The sequence below is a fragment of the Hirundo rustica genome, chromosome 3, assembly GCF_015227805.2.
Source record: "Hirundo rustica isolate bHirRus1 chromosome 3, bHirRus1.pri.v3, whole genome shotgun sequence".
Classification (NCBI taxonomy): Eukaryota; Metazoa; Chordata; class Aves; order Passeriformes; family Hirundinidae; genus Hirundo; species Hirundo rustica.
The window spans coordinates 50,265,939-50,284,427 of record NC_053452.1 but is presented as its reverse complement, the minus strand read 5'-3'; the positions used below and the strand labels follow the sequence as shown (position 1 = coordinate 50,284,427).

Genomic DNA, 18,489 nt, shown 5'->3' with positions numbered 1-18,489 from the left:
CAACTGAGCTCTTTCAGTTAAAAAAATCAGGAAAAGGGAGGAAAAGCCATGTTTACATAGGCTACCACTTATTGATACTTCAGATAGTACCTGGTTTGGTGGCTGATTGCTTCTATTTCCAAAGACGGTGTTTACATTTTGTTTTTTTTTTCCACAGGCTCACTAGTTCTGAACCTTAATACTATGGTGATGATCTAGGATACCTAGAATAATTCACTTTTAAAAGTAGTTTGATCAATCACAAGATTAAAATAAGTAAATAAAATTAATAAACTTCTAACTGATCTGTAAAGTCTGTGAGTTAATACTGCTGCAGTGTTAATGCCTGTGTGAGGTGGTCATACTGTGCTAATATTATTGAACTTTTAATATAAGAACTCTGTCTTGAAACTTTGCGAAATTATAAAATTTGATAGGTCTTCAGCTGTATATATACTGACATAAGATTACATAAATTCCATTTGCCTGCCTTTGAAATAGTTTTTCTCTTCTTGCTGCTTATGATACTTTAAAAGTGTCTGTGTTTTTTGATGAATATGTCTGTGTTTTGCATACAAGGTGTGTGAGAACCAAAGTCTTGTTCTGATGATAAAGCCACCTTAACTCACCCTACCTGCTTCAATCTGAAATGTGCTTTCTGTTGTGAGGAATTTAAGAATTACATCAAGTGAGAGAGATCCCATCCTTAGAGTAGGGTTTGAAAGTAAGGAAGAAGTATCATGAAGGATGGTGTTCATAAGAGTGAAGCATATAGATGAAGTTCTGGCATATGGGGAAAAATATTTTATTCAAATGGCTGTTTCAGCGTGTTTCAGTTTACCAAGCTGTACTAATAGGTGCATCTTCATTATGAAGAATGAGAGACAGTAGTTTGTGTACACACAAGCTGTTTTAACAAACATTCCTCAGTTGTTCTTGTCTATCAGTTGCCATTAAACAGCCTGTTGGCTTTTGTGAATAAAGCAGATTTTTTTTTTTAATAATGTAAGGAAAAAGGTTATAATTGCCTGTTTAGTCACATTTTTTGTGTAAATTTGTTTGTAAAATGTTTTTCAAGCCACTATTTAGTGACTCTTACAGTAATAATTAATTGCTAATTAGCCTGAGAGCCCAGTAAATGGTTGCATACTTAATTTGTTCAGTTTAAATCTACCCAAGGGGTCGTGAATAAAATCTTCTAAAAAGGCTGTTATTACAATACATTTTCTGACTGAGAACCCATGCAGTAATAGCCTTGGGAATGCACATTGCTTAAAATTACACAGTGTATTTTTTTTTTTTTGCTTGTTAAAAAGTCATGTGGCTTCATTTTTCAGATGTCTGTGCTTAGTTTACTGAAGGTAGAATTGTTGGTCTTCTTGTAGAGTTAAATCAGACACTAATTGAGGATGGAAAAAAAGAAATGCTTTACTATCCCAGTCACTTCCAGCAGGTGTCAATGTAAGGCAATGATAGATGGAAGTCTGGTGATGGAAATGTTAATGCTTAGATGAGAAAATGTATGGAAATTACTAAAGGCAACCATGACAGCATGTCAGGAAGGATTTCTTGTAGTATGCTGTGTACTCCTGTATTTGGAATGTCAGACGTTTGTATGTGTCTTGTGCACTCTCTGCATACACCGGTGTAGTTTAGATCTATCTGCACAGGAGAAGCTACTTACTATAGTGTATGAATTATTGCATTGTATCCAGGGTACGTGCTTCCTCAATTCCATCTATTCCATCTACATGTTTCATGTGACGTGTCCTCTGAACTGTAACAGAGGGCCAGTAAAATATTTAAGACAAATTCTTGAAGTTTAGTGTTTGTTTTTAACTGCACTTTTTATGAAAGAAGTAGCAAGACTTTTATTATTTAACTGTCCTGGGAAGAGTCATAATTGTTCAACAGCCTCATAATAGCAGCAATCAGCATTCATAGTACACATTTTGCAAATTTATTTATAGCACAAACAAAAATGAACACTTTGTTGACATACTACAGCATGGCTGAAAACCACAAAGTCCCAAGTTTGGGAAATTTCTTCTGTTACTGCTTTTTCTTTCACAAATTTCTTCATACCAAGATGAGTTTTTCCAGATAGACCTTTTCACTTGTTGCTAATTGTTTCTTTTACCTTGAAATTAGTGGCATACCAGGGCAAAATATCTGCACCTGGCATCATGTTGTCAGTATGTAATAAGTTTTGCTTTATTGTTGTTAGCAGCTTTGTTTCAAAACTCTTGGGTAAGACTTTGATGCTAGTATATGAATCAGAAAACTGTTATGCAGGCTGTTATCTGCTGTGTTTTTGCTGATATGATTGCTCCTTAAAGAAATACTTATTAGTTATACCCAACTAGCTCAGACTAGAATGAATTTATAACAGAAAAAATAATACAAATTTATAGATCTTTTCTGAGAGACCAGAGCTACAACATTACTTCTAAAAATAAAGTAGAGGATTGTGAAACCTTCTTTAGCTTCCCTGATGGAAACTAAAGAACAGTGCATCTCTAGCAGACAGCTAAATGATTACCTTGAAATATGTATCCTGCTTGTGGAATTTGACTGTGGTATTTTTGAAACATGCTGGGACTGGAGGGACACTCAGGGACTGGAGCCTTCATCCACTGGAAAACAGGCTGAGGAATATATCTAGCTGCTGAGAAGGTTTTTTCTCATTTTTGTCTCTCACTTTTTTTACAAATTCTTGGGAAGAACTTGCTTTAAAAATAAATAATCAACTGCCTTCATATAAAACACTCAAGTCTCAATCCTGATCCAACATGAGTCTTCATGTGGCAACTTAGGTGAGTTCCTGACTTCCTCAGCTATGAAACACATCAGAAACATGTCTCCTGAGTTTTTTTAAAGAATACATAACTTAAAATGCAGGCCTCTTGTTTTATGCTGTTTTTTAATGGCTGGTGTTAAATTTATAAAACCGCAGGAAGTTAGAAGCACAGCAAATGCTGGGGTCAGCCAAAACTTTTTTTTTGCTGTGATACTGGTGATGCATTCCAAAAGACATTTACATCATGTTGAATTTTGAGAGTAGCAGCAAAGGCTCTGTTCCCATGAAATTTTGAAAAAAAAAGATGAAGGTCACAGGGGCAGGGCAAAAAAAAAGCCTGGAAAGATGTTAAGAAATGTGTAAGTTAATCCTGGTTCCAATGAATTCAACAAAGATACAAGTATTTTAATATTTACATGACTTGGAGTTCATTTAGAAAATAAATCATTGGCTCTTGACATATTCAGGTATAAAATACAGATAACCAAGTGTGGATGAGGAGAAGCAGCAATGTAGTGTGTTCATTGGACAGCAGAAGTGAGAACAAAAGTTAATTTTGGAAACATGTTCTGTAATAGGCTACCGTATTAAGCAGGTTGTTGATTGGAAAATGAAGAAGTGTCGTCAAAAGCATTGTTAAATTATGCAGACAGTTTCTTTTTTTAGATAAGAAAGTTAAATCCAGACTGCTTGATATGGCTCTAGTTGTATAAAGGACATTCTAATTAGATTTAGATCTACAAAAAAGCCTTATTGAAGGGGAGAGGCCAGAATTAAAGGGAGCTTTGGATAATAATGACTATTATCTACTAAAATACAGTGAAGCTAGAAGTGAATGGATAAAAACAAAATGGCTGTTTTTAAAAAGGAGATGTGGTAAATAATATCTAATGATCAGCCTCTCATGAGTTTAGGATTTACCATTTTATAAAACAACTGAGCAGTATAACTGGTAAACACCCCACTTACACAGCTTGTTTGCATTGGAAGTGATTGTAGAAGTGGTTTTCAGTGATTTCTAGAGAGAGTATATACAGGGCTGGCACGAAACATGGCTGGAGTTCTTGATAAGCAGAACAGGGCTAACATGCAGCTAATCAAGGGCAAGAAGGTACCCTGATGGTGTTTAATGACAGAATAGGACCCTTATTTGAAGGAACATGAATAGGCTAGGAATGCATGTCAGTGAGGGGTCATTTAAAATGAGTGAGATGGACATAATTTCTTTGCAGGTTTGAATTAAAACTTGTAAAGCTGAGAACTGATGGGGAATACTTAAAATGATAAGCATGCTGAAGTCTTTAGAGGTGATAGTTGATTTGCTTCTGGCCTTTATTATACAATGATCACAGCAGCTAGAGAAACAATGGAAGGCTAAAGGAGAATTTTTAATAGCCTTAGAAAAAATGAGGTAAATAGATGAAGGTTGGAAATGACTATCCAGTGAGTCAGAAGACGTGAAGATTAGATATATGGACAAGAAATTAAATTCCATTTGGAAATATAACAACTATAATGAAATTCAGTTCTCCATTGTATCAAATTGCACCTTTGTATATACTCTGTCAGTGATGGACAAGCACAATGAGGGGCTTTAGTGTGTAGGCAAGATATTGTTAACTGTTAGCATGCTATTTACTGATTGATTTCCTTTGCACTTTTGGAGGGATATAGTAAAAAATCAGTGGGATATTGGAGGCGTTTTTTCATGTTTTGATAGGTCAGAGGGATATGAGATCCTCTGAACTCCCATAGACATTCTAGGATAGTGTAAGTTGGTTCGTGAAGAAAGGTGTGGATTCTGGTTGTGATTGGAGTTGGAATGTAGAAGAATGAGCAGAATTTCAAAGAGAAACTTTTAGGTAAAATTACTGGGAAGACCTTTTGATAGTGAGACTTACGAGCCTACTAAGTGTCTTTCCCCAAGGATTCCTGTGCCCTCAGTCCTTAAAGAAAACATTTCCCAATGCAATGGCTTATTTCAGTAAGGCAGTTCCAAGCATAAAAGACAAGATGATGTGATTGTGAGGAGCCATCATGGATTTTGAGAAGGGCGCTCAAACTGTTTGCTTTCTGTGAGGAAGTTGTTGCTGTGTCATTGGATGTAGGGAAAATAGTACTGTTCCCTGATCATGATTTTAGAAAGCCTTTGGATGCGGTCTCTCACAGCCGAATGAGAGATATGGACAAGAGAGATGAGCCAAAAGGTGGGAAGACAGCTGTCTGGACCATTTGTGTTCCTTAGGGGGTGGAACAGAGACTGGTACATCCAGAGTGGGACGGAGCGCACTCTCAGCAGGTTTGTGAATGATAGTAGACTGTGGAGGAACAGTTCTGTTCCCATTCCTTGGGGTCACAAGAGGCGGGGGTGGACTGACAGGAACCCCATGAATTTTTTAAGAAAGCCTCTCAAAAACCCAAAGCCAATTCTTGCACCTGAGAAGGAGTAATCCAATGCATTGGTACGAGTGTGAGAAGGATTGTAGCCAGACTGGAAGAAGTGTTTGTTTTTCTACTTAGCACTCATGAGGTCATGTCTGGAATACCAGAGTTGGTTTTAGGCCCCCAGTTTGACAGATAGTGGGAGACTGGGGAGAGTGCAGTGCTTGGAGCACACAATGTAGGAGTAGAGCAGCAGGGGAGCTGACTTAATTTAATTTGGAGGAGAGAAGGCTTCAGGAATTTCCAGCTGCTGTCACTGCATACCTGGTGAGTTGTTATTATAAAAGTTGGAGCCATGCTCTTTTTGAAGGGGCCATGTGGAGGCAAAAGAGGCAGTGGAAATAAGCTGCAGCAAGGAAGTTGAGTGTATGGGCAACGATTCTGCACAGGAGGTATAACTGCACGCTGGAGTGGGTTGCCCAAAAGAAAGATGCTGTTATATTTCCATCTCTGGTGGTATTAATACTTGTAGCAGAAAAGGCCCTCAGCAGCAGACCCAGCTTTGAAATTGGATCTTGGAACTGGCAGGAGGTTTCACCTACAGAGGTCTTCCAACTTGTGATTTTCTGTGATCTCTGTGCTAGTGCCCTATTAGCTTATAAGTGAGGACTGAAATAGTCAAAATTATGGTGCAGCAGTTTTCAGCTGTGGATTGCTCACTTCCTATGAAAAGGAGCTTCATGATTTTACTCCATGTGAAAAAATTCTTCTCTGCTGAATTTTAGTCTAAATCTGGGCCTGCTATGAGTCTGCTGAACAACCACAGCCTGTACTCATGTGCAAATTCTTTTGCTGTAGCCTAACCTCAATGGTGGTAATGCAGTATAGTCAGGCACTTGGTGCATATCTGAATTATGTGCCTATGATTAGAAGGCATTTCAATATAACGTAAAAATTTGTCATCTAACTGTCCCCCCACTTCTGCATTTTCAGATAATGTTTTCAGAACTAAAGTAGAAGACAGAAAGGTTTTGCACTTCTTGAGTTATGGGGCTGACTTAAATGAAACCACTTTGTTTTGCCATTTGTCTAATTAGGATCAGTGCCAAATAAAACTGTATAATAAATGGATACATTATTGTAAACCCTTGTGCTCTCTAGTCCTCTATGTATTAGGCAACTTCTCTAGAAATAGAATGGTCTCTTTAAGGTGAAGTAACAAGGAAAAAAAATGGGAGAGGATGCAAGACTTCAGAATTTCAGTATTCTTAAGGGCTGCACCAGTCATTCCTATTTGCGAACAAAATGCAGCTTAACAAAAGTTAGGATAGGTTCTAGGATATGGCACTTTTTAATAGCAATTTGTAGTAATGTAGAAGGGAGGAAAGGAGAGAGGAGATGAAAGAAATATTTCAGGACATGCTTTTAGAATCATCTTATATTTATTTAAAGGCAAAATCTGATTTTTAAGCTGAAAATATTTTGGTTTTTGCTGCAAAAATGAATCTAAAATATGAGGGAGTTCTATTAAAGCATGAATGTAGAGTTAATGGGAAACTTGACTTCCATGAACTTTACATGTTTACAGGAGCTGGATCAATATTTAATATAAGACCCTCTTGTCATAGTATTTTGCCACAGTGCTTTTTGATGGCTGCTCTTTTTCCGGAAGCAATTTCCCCCCCTCTTTCCCTTGGGGCTTAATTACCCATCCCAAATTCATGGAGTTGTGAAGCAGTAGTTGCCTAGAACAGCATAGTGCTTCACCAGTTTGTGTCTAGAGAACTGACAGTTTTTTCTTGTCTTCTTCAGACAGATCATTTGAGCTTATTTTTTAAAAAAGCTGCACTCACTAGGTAGCTGGGAAAATAATGCTGTTTGAAGATGTCCTGTCACTGTTAGTCATCAGGGACTCTGAAAGAGTTCTGACCTCCTTTTTGCCTTCCCCTCTGTTTTTAATCAAGACAAACTGTAAGGAGACATCATGTTCCATCGTTGCCCTGAGAGTTTTCTATTTCATATCCACTGCTTGGCAGACCTTTGTTGCGTTCCAACTGCTCTGTGATGTTTTCACGCTGGGCACTCTTTTGATACACTTGGTGCAAAGGATTTTACTTCAAAACAAAAGTAACCTGCTCAGCCCTGCATAATTGGCTATTTGAATATGGGTTGAAGACTTTAGCAGTGTTTTTGATAATTAATATCCTGTGTTGCGCTACAGAAAGCAATTCTTCATAGTCTCAGAGTAATTATATTTACTGGTGGTATATGGTAAATATGGTGGGTACTGCAAGTGAAATAACAAAGTGAAATGCTGCTCAAATCAAGTTGTGCCAGGGGAGGACAGATTGGATAATAGGAAAAGAAAGTCTTCACTGAAAGGGTGGTCAGGCATTGGATTAAGCTGCCCAGAGGAGCAGTGGAATTAGAATTTGTGGAAGTGTAGAAAAGTATATGTAGGTGGGTTGTGTAGGGACATGGGTTAGTGCTGGACTTGGCAGTGCTAGGTGAATGATTGGAATTGAATATCTTCGAGGTCTTTTCCAATCTTAGTGATTCTGTGAATCTGTAGATGCTCCTCAGTTGCTGATGAGCCCTGTATTTATGAGCACAGTATTGTGCTAATGGGGAAAGTGCTAGTTTTCCTGCACTGGTGTTCCAGATTTCTGACCTGGAGAAAGAATCCTTTCTGGAGAGAAATGTAGACTTTGGTTTTCAATGCTTGCTCAGTTCTTGGCATTTCTGCTGAGACTGCTGATCAATTAGTGCTAATTGTGCTGGATTTTGGGATATGGTCCTAGAACAGTCATCTGAGGTCACCGTTTTCTGTCACCTGCCATCTTTGGACTCAGTTTGTGAAGTATGATTTTTGCTTTCCTATTTTTCCTTTCTTTTAAGAAGGGATGCATTATTAATACTGAAATAATCACTCACCCTTCACATTCAATTTTGGATGTTCCATATCAAATCCTGGAAATCTCTTGGTTATTATTCTCTCTTATTTTTTGCTACAAAGAGGAGTATTCTTTTGCTGCAAGTTCCAACACAAGAAGCTATTTGAAACAAATGTCTTTCCTCTCTTTCTGTTACTGAAATTAAATTTTAAATTTCAGAGGTTAAAGGAAAGTTACTCAATACTTGGAATTCCTGGGCACCTCTGAGAAGGTTGGAAGCATATTAAAAGATTTCACAAAATCTCCTTTCCCCACTTTTTTCTTTATTAGCAAGCATGACAATTTCCTCTCTTGGAAGAGGGGGACTGTGGGTCCAGAAAGAAAAGAAAGAAGCTTGTCAATGATGTTTTGCTTCTTTGCGACGTGTTTGCATCAGGAGTTAGGAGCAGTCCATCAGCTATTTCAGTGAAATAGCTATATATCAATTTGTAGGCCATTATCTTTCACTTCATACAGCCCAGCAGTGTAATGATAAATTAACTCTGAATTTCTTACCATAGTTTTCAGTAAGAAGAATATGGTCTTAAATGATTCAGCTGTTATCTGTAAGCAGATAATTTAGCCCAGTTGTGGAAGACTTGCATCTCTTGTAACCTTGTTCACTCTATATTAAGGGTACTTCTAAATGAAAATAAGGGAGATAATTAAGACGGTTCAGTTGAAGAATTTGGATGTGGACATGACCTTCCATGAGCATTGTCTCCAAATGAGCTGATGTGATAAGGCACTTACATTGGATTAGTTACAATTATTTAGATTTAGAAGACAAGTAGATTCTAGAATTTTTACACTAAGCTGGAATTTTGATTAATACTCCTTTTGTCTAAACTTCCTTTTTACCAGATGTCTGAGTTTGTCTTACTGTTACCTGAAATCTTGAAATTTATCATTGCATCTCAGACTCCATGGGATGAGGAGAGCAGTCTTGTTTTAGTTGCAAACAAGCATGTTTCCTCTCCTTTTTTTTTCAGTGGCAGAGGTGTGGTAATGATCTCTTCCATAAGGAAAAACTGTCATTCTGCCAGCAGAACCTGAATACACATTTTGCTAGTGTTTGTTTGTGGCTGAAAGGGTGAGGGGGGTGAGAGATGTTCTTTAATAAAGCACTGACAATATGGGTTGCCTTTTAATTATGGTGTCAACTATTGTTTTAATTGGAAAAGAGTACAAAACACAACCCCAAATTAACCCACAGATTTTGTGATTGCAGAGAGATCTTTGGAAGTTTTGATCAGGTTCTAAGGACTATAGCAGGCTTTATCCATTGGAAAAACCTCTTGTTTAAACTATCACTCAATAGCAGTCTGAAGTATAGCCTAGCTTTCTGCAATTCAGCAGTGCTTTTTTTTTGTCTAAAAAAAAGCCGACATCATGTCAGCCTCATAGATTGACGGTACCAGATAAAAGTTTCTCTCTGTGGATTAAAGTCAATTCAAGGAAGGGAAAGTGTCAGAGGAGATAGCACTCCTAGAACTTGCAACATGGTTTTATTTTGACATTGCTGGTAGGTGACTGCAAGAGGAGGGTAGCTCCTGTTGCCTTCTTGGGTGAGATGACAACCAGTTGAGATTGTCTAGAGCTACTCACCTGTTCCTGCGGCATAGACGGTGATACTCATTTGGGAACACATGTAGTTGTTAGTACACATGCTGATGGTAACAGTGATCAGAAGGGTGTTTCAGTGGAATGATCCTGTGTGGCTCAAAGAGCAACTCATTTTTGCCATGCATTGGTAATGAACCTTCGGGTTTAGGTTAACAGATAATCTTCATACAGGAGGAAACATGAAAAAACAGCTGTGTGGAGTAACAAGTAGTGAATAGAAAATATGAAAACCAAAGGAAAGATAGCTAATGGGTGGTAGGTATTATAGAATGGCCTGGATTGGAAAGGACCTTAAAGATCATCTAGTTCCACCCTCACTTGCCATTGGCCAGGGACCCCTTCCACTAGACTGGGCTGCTCACTGTCCAGCCTCGACCATTTTCAGGGATCAGGCATCTGCAACTTTTCTGGGCAGCCTGTCTAGTGTCTCACCACCCTCATAGTGAAAATTTTTTTCTAATCTTACTGTCTCATCTTTCACTTTAAAGCCATTACCCCTTCTTCTATCATTATCTGCCCATGTAAAATGTCACTTTCCCTCTTTTTTTATAACCCTCCTTTAATTATGGAGGGCTGAAATGAGCTCTCTGGAGTCTTCTCCAGGCTGAAGAACCTCAGTTTCTTAGTCTGTCTTCACAGGAGAGGTGGTCCAGCCCCCTGATTGTCTTTGTGCTTCTCTTCCCCTGGACCTGCTTTTAGGAGTTTGTGTGCTGAGGGCTCCAGACCTGGATTCAGAACTGGAGGTGGAGTTTCATGAGGGCAAAGAAGAAAGGGAGGATCGATCCTCCCTTGACCCACTGGCCACACCTCTTTTGATGCAGTCCAGATGTTACTGCCCTTGCTGGACAGGACCTGGCAAGCTCAGGTCTTGTCCAGCTTTTCATCCACTGAGTCCTTCAAGCTCCACAGGGCTGGTCTCAGTCAGCCCTTGTCCCAGTCGGTACTCATGTCTAGGATTGCACTGACCCAGGTGCAGCCCTGGAATTTTTTGATTTTTGTAAGAATCTTGTGGTCCCGCATCTCAAGTTTGTCCACGTCCTGCTGGATATGAATTTAGGAATAAGCCAAGGGTATGCTTTGGTCCAAGACTGTATGATTCACTGAGTTAAAAGTATGTTAATCTTTAAAACTCAATGTTCCAAATCAAAAATTGAGGAGACAATGAAGATTTTGTTAGTGAGGAAATGGAGGATTTAATATTACTGAGGTTGAGTGCATTGTTTAGAAGGTGTATGTTCCCTGGAGGTTCATGTTGGTTGTGTTGAAATGTAATGAACATGATTTTTGAAAAGGAGAGACATTATAGGCTGAGCAAAAAATTAACAGCTGTAAGGGAGAAGAAATTAAGCCATCTAATGATGTTACTTTTGCATATTTTATTAACTTGGCTGTCAGCATGCCCACTGTAAGTTTCTTGTGCCAGGTGAGTGCTGCTAGAAGTTATGTCAGTCTATGTATAAACAACCTATACCATTTTTGAATCGAGGACAAAGAAACCATATATGCATAGAATATACCTATTATTTTCTTGTAGGAAATCAAGGGAAATAAAACTTACCTGGTAGTTGTTCTGATACTCTCTAAATGGCAGATCAAGAACAGCATGCAATAAATTTTAAAATAGGAATGAGAAGGTGTGGGAAAGCTCTACACTATATATTTTCCAGGCTTTAGTCCAATTGCATAGGACATGTTGAAAGGGAATTGTGATTTAGATCATCTTAGAAAGCCCAGGGTATAAAGCTAAGTATAATAATTTGTCTTGTTTAGCATTGTTTAATTTGATTATAAAATATGTTTAGATTTTATGACTCTTTTGGTATTGTCCCAGCATCTTTGCAAGAGATAAGTCTTTGGCAGTGGCATTTGCGTAGTGACTTAGGGAAAAATAAAATGAGATTAAAGACACTTTAGAAAGAGAAACAGCTGGCTTACAGTTTATAATGATGGTATGAATTTCGTGGTCTTGTTGTTTCACCTAATGGTGATTTACTGGGATGGTTTTTGAAGTCAGAGTCAATACACTGAAACGCAGAGCTGGCAGTCGGTCATTACTGCACTGGGAGTATTCTGGCTTCAGTTTGTAAGGGAGCCTGGAACTTTTACATGCAAGGTGGCCAGAGTAAATCAACCTGCTGTAAAGACAAAAAGACATAAAATAGCACAACTAGGCACTGAGCTACAGAAAATGCCCATCTCCCCAGTTGTTGCAGCGCTGTCTGGTTTGTTCTTCTGATGCAACGTTTCAGTAGATGCTTTAAGATGAAAGTGGAATAAATTGTTGTTGCTGCGGGAGAAGAGTGAGAGACTGGGTGACATGAAATAACTGCTCTGGAGAATTTCTCAGTACAGCAAGCAAATGAGCTGTGATCCCTAGGCAAATGCTGACACTTGTGTTGATTTTTTTTTAACCTTTACCCCCCTTCCCCAGACCCCTAAAAGTTTCACCAACAGAAAATGAATGCTTCTTGCTTCTGATACAGCCCCTTCTCAGACTTTGCATTATTTCTGTGATTTGACTGCTTCAAGCAGCAGGACTGTCAGCGTTTGCACAAAGTACTAAGAGATAAAAGAAGATGTGCCTTCTTTTCGTTCGCTCTTGTGCTGTAAATCTATGCAGATGCACAGGCCATCACTGCCTGTCGCTTTCTTTTTCAATTTTTCTCAGTGGAAGAAAGCAGAACAAAGGAGAATAAATAAAGTGCTGTTCCTTTTGATATCTTGTGGCTAATTTTTTTCGTCATAATTTTATCACAGCCATGGGAATTTTGTATGTTGATATTCCCTATTACTGTAGCTGGTTCTGGCAACTTCCTTTGTGATCATTTGACGTTAATTTTCATACATGCCACCTACTGATTTCTCTGCAGGAGGCACCACAAATGTTTGGAGTTCACTTTTTAAGGAAGAAGGAAGCCCTACTTTCTCTTCTCCATGAGCACTTTCCCAGGTGATGCAATGTAGGTGGAGATGTAATTGTAAATGTAAAGAAGAAGGAAACATTTTGTTTCTGTGTGTTTTGGAGAAATAAAGAAAGGTCATGGCTTCAAAGTATTGTTATCCTATATTTCATCCACTTGTTATATTTGCTACTGCCATTTGGTTTCACTAATAATAGTTTTGAGATTTGGCAAAATGAATATTGCAGAAGGTTTTCCTGTGGCACCATTTGTATGCAAGTTCTTTTAGGGTGAGACTGTCTAGAAAGTATTAAATTGCACTGTGCCTGTGATCACAGTGAAGCTGTACATGGAAAGGAAAGCTGCTCCCTTATCCAGTCTTGTGTGTCATGGTATTTTTATAGATGTGTGAATGAGGTGAGCTATGAAATTCACCTAAGTGATAAAATGGATTTGGTTTAAAATGAGACATAGTGCTGTGGAGGTAATATGATATGACTATACCCAAAAGAGCCTTTGAAATTGCAAATAGAATTTAGCAAACAACCTTCCCAAGAACATCTGTTTCTGATGATAGGCAAATATGTGCTAAATTTGCCTCTGGAGTTTAAAGAGAGGTATAAGCTGAGTACTTGTGGTCCTGCCCCAGCCTTTCCTTTTGAATTTTTAATGTGTCGAAAATATTTTTTGTTGAGATAGAAGCCCCAAATTTTTGGGCTTCCATGTGGAAAGATGAGCTATGTATGTATACAAGGGTTGTGTGATGCTATAGATAGCATTGGAGATGGACAAACTTTGTTTCAGATAAGTGAGTGATTCTGGAAGATACTTCTCTTGTGTTTGAAGACACATCCCTTGTATTTGGGGAATTCGGAGATGTACATATGAATTCAGTACAGAAAGATCAAGTCGGCATTTGAGGTGACGTTATCTTCATGTTTCTAGTACATAAAGAAATAATCTGAGTGGTAAGAAACAGTGCAGATAAAAGCACAGAGACTTGCTTGTCACCTAGTCTTAACCCAATGCTGAGATCATCTCTTCCTATGTTACTTGAGAATATTTGTCAGCTTTTAAAATTAAATATAAAATTGAGTCACCTTTTTCAAGCTATTCAAGCTTTTTTTTTTTTTTTTAATTCTGATGTGTAAATTAAATTTTATTCCTTATAATTGAGAGGAGTATATTATAAAGTTCTTTCAACTCACCACAAATCTGAATTTACAGTTCAAGAATGTCTCCCCATGGTAGCTTGCACATATTTCAATCTATATTGAAAGACCAATGTGCTTTCTCCGTTCTCATTTACTCCTTGGGTAATCTGCAGTTCATTTAACCGTTTCTGCGAACTAGTGAAGTTAAGGTAAATGACACTACCATTCCCATATAACCAAGGTTTGTTATCCTGTCACTGAAGGATATTAAGTTAACCTGACATGATTGTTTTTTGACAAATCATGTTGGCTGGTGCTAATTTTCTTATGTATTATATGCATACTGCTTTTTTCACAGGATTTGAATAAAGCTTATGGACAGTAAGTTCCTTAGCACCTTCTTTAATCCCTAATTTATGAAGAAGAGCTATATCTGTATTTTTCTGCCATCTTCTGTTGGTGCTCAGAGATAACTGCTAATAGCTCTTAGACACTAATGGCTTATTATTTAAGTATTATTTGGCAGATTTAATAAGTTATACATAATTTGAGAAAGTCACACTTATTACTTTTTGGCCTTTTCTCTCCAGTTGAAGCTCAAATTTTTGCTACTTCATCTGTGTGTTTAAATAGTTAACTGAAACACAATATTCCTCATTAGTGAAGTAGGGGAAAGTATTGAGCGTTCCTTCCTTCTCAGCATAATTACTTAATAGCTTCCCTTTGTGGTCTTGTTACTGACTTTAATAAAAAACCTGCTGTTTTCAAAAAGTAATATGATAGATAAATACAGGAATTAAGGTATAATTTATTGAATTTGTTTCTCTGTAAAAGAAACAAACCATTCCCTTAGTAGGATGTTTAATTTCAAAACAATATAGTAATTTTGTTGTTGCTGTTGTTAAAAATAACAGCTCGTCTTTGTATTAAGAGGGTGGATCTGCAGGCAGTGGAGCAAACTTTGGCAGGACAGTATAGAAGGGAGTCTAGGAATAACTATGCAGTCTGATCCAAACCTTAACATCTCAGCATGTGTGTTATTACATGAATTCTTGAATTAGTGTGTATATCAGACATCTTTGCCAGTTTTTAAGTATCCAGTTAAAAAATAACTGATTTTATGATACTAGAAAGCAGGGGCCTATTTTGAAAAAACACCACCTATATCTTAGATTGAGAATTGGGCACTCTCTTCATACTTAAAGGCAAATGTGGAAATGAATGATCTCCAGTAGTAATGAGACCTACCTGTCACTCTTCCAAGGAAAGTTGGTTACATAAGGATGTCTGTATAGATCTTGCTGAAGTGTCCAGTTGGACTGAAAAGAAGGCAGGGACTTTTCCTGAATTACATTCACAATGGGAAAGATGGCATTTTTGGAATCTTTTTTTGCTAATTTGTAAACTGAGCATATCATGGAATATGTTCTGACCATGAATAGTGTATGGAAAATAGGCATAAAGAAGAATAAAACCACAACAAAACCTGCCTTCTGATCACTTTAAGCATGGAAAATTTAAGTGGAGGGAATTAAAAAGGATTATGATATTGTGCATTTTTACCTTTAAAGACTGTGAAGAGCTTAGTAGTAAGCAGCAAATTGTTTAAGCAGATGATAAATGTTTCAGGGCAACTGTGTAATCTTTTAGGTCTGCTTAGAGAAATTCCAAAAAGCTTCATGGTGGCTCACAAACTGTTTTTTTTCTGGAATACGCAATACAAATTAGCCATGCATTGCTCTTTAAGAAATGATAATATAAAAACCTAAGGGAAATGACACTTCAATAAAGAAACCTAATAATAATGAAGAAAATTGAAGGCTAATTTAATGAACTTTTTCATAAGAAGAATACTTGTATATGCACAGAGAATACTTGCTTCTTCTGGGGCTGGCAATGGATCTTTGGCTTGGAACTTGTTAACTGTAGTGGAATCTTTGTTTAAATTAGATCCAGCAATGAAAATAAGGGGAAGTAAAGAGATATTATATTTATAGACAATGAACAGCAAAAAGATCCAAAAGATTTAAGCAATTAACCTGACTGTGCAAATACACTATAAAAATGCTTTGCTGTTTTTGTACCTTCGTGTCAGATGTTTTCTGTTGTCATATGTTTTCTGCTTCACAAGCTGGAAGATATTTTTTGGTGCATCTCAGAGGCAGGTAGCCTTTGGTTTTGCATCTGTTTTATAAAGGATTGAAATGCCTCAGAAAAGTTTATTCTGCTAAAAGAAGCTTGCTGCTTGTTACTGCTGCCTCTCATGCTGACTTGTATTGACGGTCTTTCTTTAGCCGCCAGTTGTCTGTGTTTCACTTTCTGCTTGAGCTACAGAATACCTTCAACCACTGCACAGCCTGTGCTTGTTCAGTGCTCTGCTTGTTGATATCCTTGGCTCCAAGCTCCTGGGTGTCAGGATAACACAAGTAATTAATCATAGAAAGCTGATCATGCTTTGCTAAAGTCTTAGGCTTAAACCATGTTGTTGTACCAATGGGAAAAGCCCTTCAGTTGGAATTCTTGGCTCATATCTCGCTGTGGTCTCTTTTATTTTTCTTCTAAAAGTGGATGGATGTGAGTGGATGCTTAGTGTCCGAGCAGGTTTAAGGCAGTGGTGTTGTGGTTTTATTTTCTGTGCTTTTCCTCCCACGTATTCATGTATCCATTTACAGAATGCTCATTTGTGTTTTCTGTATTCTCAACAGGAGATGACATTTTGCAGACTTGAAACAAATGCCATCTTTTTCCAACTTAGGGTGGTCATCATTTTCTGCCTATGTTATTAGTTGCCCTTGCTGAATTTTTGGTGTCTCTTGACGTTGTTTTAAAATGTTGGTCCGTGAATGCGTGATTAAAAAGCTCTGTATGCAGCAGTAAGATTCCACTATGGACAGTAAAAGAACTATTTAGCTCTCCTCTCACTTTAGGCTCCTCAATTTATTTACTAAGAATTAACTAATAACTACTGTTTTGCTGTTTTGAAATAGCAGTATTTATAGTTGGCAATTATGAATTTATTGAAAATAAAAATAATAAAAGCAAGGCTTAAACTTTTCTCTCTTAAAGTAGCTCTATGATGAATGCATGAGGTGTTTCCCATCTAAAAATTGTAGGTGTGAGGTGTCACTGGAGGTCACTATTTAGCATCTGGTAAATAAACTTTACCTTTTTTGTAATCATTCTGACTCACTTGGGAAGAGGGATTTATGTTTTTACAGCTTCAATAAAGAATAATAAATTAAGTGTTTCAGAATTTAGGGTGGAGGTGTTCTGTAAATGAAAAGCTTTCTCAAAAAAAATAAGCAAGTTGCTTAGCATCATTAATCTAACTTTTTTGCCTCCATTTTGCCACTTCTATAAATTTTAAACACAATGAAACAAAGCTTTTTATGAAGATGGAGTGGCCTACTGGTTGCCAAATGTCTGATGGCTACACAAGTTAGGGTTCTACTCCCTCCTGTGCCATAAAAGATGGTGATTAAATGCGCAGAGCTGTGATACAGCTGTGTATTAAGTTGTTCATTAAAAAAAAAAAAAAAAAATCTGAAAAGCAAACCCACCCCCAATTGATAATGTTTAATTAGTGGAAATTTTCACATGTTAAGTATAAAAATGACTGTTTTCTCATTTAGAACTATAGCTGTACAATTCCTGTCAATGTGTGACGTAAATACTTACACGTGGTCTTAAAGGATATGAATTGCTGATACATCCACTTTCAGATTCTCAATTTTCCATGCTCTTTTATGACTCCTGGCTTATGTAAGCAGATTTTCCCTTTTTAAAGATCATTCTTGTAAACATTCAGCATCTTTACACTTTCCAAATGAGAAAACTCACTCCTTGGTTTATTGTATGGGTTTGATGTGTGATAGGTCATCTGCAAAAAAGAAGGAGTCAGGTTGTGGTCATTCCATAGTGGGTGACCTACTCCCTATGGAGTTGATGATTGACCACCTAAAAGGCTAAAACTCCTGGATTTTCTGGTAATTCATTCCCAGTCATAAAATAGTCATAGTGACACTTATCTTGAATGAAAGGAGATGCTAAAGTGAAAGACTTTTGATAGATGTTCATTTTCCTAAGTTTTCCATGAATGTCCATAATTAAAACTTGAACCAATTTAATATTTTTTTAATAAATGTGTGCACATGGAGCATGTGTCTTAATGTAGAAAACTTAGTTTACTTAGATAAAACAGTAAGGAACCAAAGAAAGATAATCTAGTGTCTGGCTCTTTCTGACAGGCCATCTGTTCTGTATTGTTCAAGGTACAACTTTACACAGTGATTAAACAATTCTGGAGGTTGACTGAACTCTGGCTTTGGTATTTTAAGTACTCTCATTTTTTCTACACTTACAAGGTTTTAGAACAACAGTCTCTGCAATATTAAATAAAAATAAGAGAAAAGAAAAAAATACAAATACCAGTTTATCTTGCTTAATGTTGCCTTTTATCTCATGGTCTGCTTGATTCTTCAGGACATTTGAATGCAGAAAAATCTGTAAGTGGGAGACTGAAATGAGAAAGATCAGATGTAAAAGTGTATGGCCCAGGAAGGCTGGGTGTGGGTAGAAGCAAGTGAACAGACAACGTGGCTGACACTTATTAATGATGACCAGAGTAATGCCTGGAAGTCAACCTGATTCGGGATGTCTTTACATCATGTGAAGATCAGAACAGCCAAAGGGCTCCTGAAGCAACAATTCCCTTA

At 37.4% G+C, this 18,489-nt stretch overlaps 1 protein-coding gene across 7 annotated transcripts in view; it reads left to right on the top strand.

Annotated features, from left to right (window-relative positions):
* UTRN (utrophin) overlaps positions 1-18,489 on the top strand; it is a 351,387-nt gene that overhangs the window by 163,716 nt on the left and 169,182 nt on the right. The window lies entirely within an intron of this gene.